Source organism: Dipodomys spectabilis, unplaced genomic scaffold (genome assembly GCF_019054845.1).
Source record: "Dipodomys spectabilis isolate Male_0828 unplaced genomic scaffold, ASM1905484v1 ptg000114l, whole genome shotgun sequence".
NCBI classification, from domain to species: Eukaryota; Metazoa; Chordata; class Mammalia; order Rodentia; family Heteromyidae; genus Dipodomys; species Dipodomys spectabilis.
In genome coordinates this window covers 795,724-798,716 of record NW_024870791.1, presented here as the reverse complement: position 1 = coordinate 798,716, position 2,993 = coordinate 795,724, and the positions used below count along the sequence as shown (strand labels likewise).

Below are 2,993 nucleotides of genomic sequence, written 5' to 3'. Positions count from 1 at the left end.
GAAAGGCAGTAGTGTAAATTCCTGCCTGGTTGGATGGTAGACTGGCCAGGACATTAGGTAATCATGCATATGTCAAAACTTTTTCACCTTCTTGGCTTTAGCTACTTTTGAAATATTAGGTATAAGAAACAATTATATTTTGATAAAATACCTTCTAGTCTAAACGATTCTGTCTTAATTGTTCATCTCTCTATGATCCTTTATAACTAAGATTAGTTTTGTTCCAGTAAGACAATCTATGCTGTCAGGGTAAGATATTCTGGTTGGTCTGTTGCTACATGGAAGAAGAGTAAAGGGTCAGGTAGACATTTGTGCCAGTAAGACCTCATTTATGAATTTTAAGCTGCAGAAGTTTAGAAGGAGCTCGTAAGCAAGGCTTGCTTTGAATCCATTAGCTCCACAAAGCTAACTCAGTTGATAAATAAGTACTTGAAAAGCTATCACCTTTGGACCTAGCTATAAAGGCTTCAAAGTATGATCAAATTTAAAATGAAAAAGACTTAAAATAGTCATTGACAAAAAAATTGCAAATGTGAGCAATCGAGCAAACAATATGTTTTTTCCAATATACACAGAATTTTAGAGAAGTAAGATCAATAGCATTTTTAGGAACAATAAGGTTTCCTGGTTACAAAAAGTCAACTAAGGATATATGCCTTTATAAAGATTGCATCATTAACTACTTAACTTTACAGGATACTACATGCTTCAGCAGCACATTTACCCAAATTACAACAATATAGAGATTATCATGGCACTTGCAGAAGGATGATATGAAAATTTGTGAAGTATTCCATATTTTTCATTCTTCAGATGTAAGAAATGAAAAACAGTTATTAAAAAATTGATTACAAAAATACAAGTCATTATGTCAAAAATGAACTTTACAACTTTGGTGCGGGGAGGAGGGTAGTGAGGAGGATTGAGTGGGGGGGGGGCAGAGGGAGGATGGGAAGGGATGGGAAGGGGAAACAAAGGAGGAGGCTACAATGCTTGATAAGAAATTTACTCATTATCTTGCCCATGTAATTGTAACCCCTCTGTACAGTATTTTCACAATAAAAAACTAAAAAAATACAAATGTAACAACACATATAATTCATTGAACTGAAAGTTAGTTAGACATCAGTGTATTAAATCCTCACCTTAGAAAGGCCTTTATATAGCATAATCTTTACAAAACTTTTGAAAGTAGATAACATTGTCATTTTATCCCAAAGAAGTAAAATACTATAAGGACTTAGGTAAAAAAGGAATCTTAAACTTTTTCTATATGGAATGCTATCTGAAATAACACATTTATTAATGAACCTATATATTATAAAACAATGTAGAATTCAAAGTATTATATCTAGGAGAGAATGAAATAGATTATGGACATTATACAAACAAAATACAGATTATTTTAAAATATACTTTTTTCAGACAAGCATCAGAAATATTTTCAGTTTCTGTACTACTCATTTCAACAGATAAGTTAAAATGATTTCTGATTTAAAAAATCACAAACTCTGCAGAAATCATTATAGATGTATACAAACAATTCTTGAATACAATTTGACATCAAAGTCAGGCAATTCACTTGAAGAATACCATTGAATCCATGAATTTTTAAAGTAAGATATGGCCGATGCTCTGTATTGTGAAAATATTTTGTACAGACACAAAGATGGATTGGCATTTTTGAAAATTAAGAAACTTAATCAAACCATTATGACTTAGGAGAACAATTTTTACAGCCTTCCATAACTTCAACGAGGTAGTGATACGTATTTATTCTTTTGGCAATATTAAATGCAGTTTCTTTCAAGTTGTGCTTCAGACCTTGTTTGATATAATGCTTCAATAGAAGGAGATCCAGCACATCTTTGCTATTTCTATTCCAAGCAGCAAGATGTAAGGGGGTTAAGAGAACTTTAGTTTGGGCATTGGTATCTACATAGTGATGAACTAAGAAAGAAGCCACTCTTGTATTATTCAACATATAAGCACTGAGCAGGGGTGTCCAGCCATTCACAGTAATTGCATGAATATCTGCCTTGAGCCACCAACTCATGTAGGATTCCTGATGAAGAGAGGTATACTCATCATCATCCCTAGTATTCACATGAGTGGCCTTTTTGGAAAGTAGTCTCTGCACTGTAGTAAGCCGATTACTTTCAGCAGCCCACAGAAAAATTTGCTTGAATACGTCTCCACATTTTTTTGCAAATGATACTATTCCTCACTTTTTTATCTTGTTCCTTGTCTTCATCAGAATTGCCTAACCAGAGACACTGAGTACCAGTGGGAATCAGGTACACATGTATTCCCCAATAGTTCACGTTGGTTGAACTGTTCAGAAAAATCCAGTGAATTTTCTACATCTGTTATTTCACCATGATTTTTTTGTCTTTTTCCATTTTTACTATTCGAAATTATTCTAACTGGAGAGTAGGGAATTGATAGAGAGCAGAGGAAATGTTTTCCTCCATATTGAAAGCTACAGACTGAAAATGAGGACCAGTGGTGTCTTCATGTGCAGCTTATTCTAGGAATGAGAAAATATGAAATAATGCCTTCTATGTAAATGATTTGGGGAATGGCAGAGCAGAAAGTGAAATGATGCAACCAAAAATATAAAAGCAAGATAAATTAGGATAATTATGGAGCAGTCATATTATCTATGAGAACCATGAAAGGGAGAGAGGAAGAGAGAGACAGATGTGCAATGACCTAGCTAGCCACAAAATCCAGGCCTCGGATCAATTTATAGAGAAAACAATTTTATTTTTTAAAAGAGATGGAAATAGAATTTATGTATTTACTTGAAATTAGTAAATACACTTTTAATAGCCTACATAAAGAGACATAGCTTTGACCAAATTACAGACAAGGATCTAAATCCCTGATAATTCTAGTAACAGATCTGACTGAAATCAGTTGAATATCACTTTTCCTGTAGAGTGAAGGAATAGGTCCAGGCTAGGAAAGCAGCTAGAGAAGGCAGACCG

General features: G+C 33.8%; 1 pseudogene; it reads left to right on the top strand.

Moving 5' to 3' along the window:
* The first annotated feature begins 703 nt into the window (after positions 1–703).
* On the top strand, positions 704–803 carry LOC122114962 (annotated as a pseudogene).
* Positions 804–2,993: the final 2,190 nt, after the last annotated feature.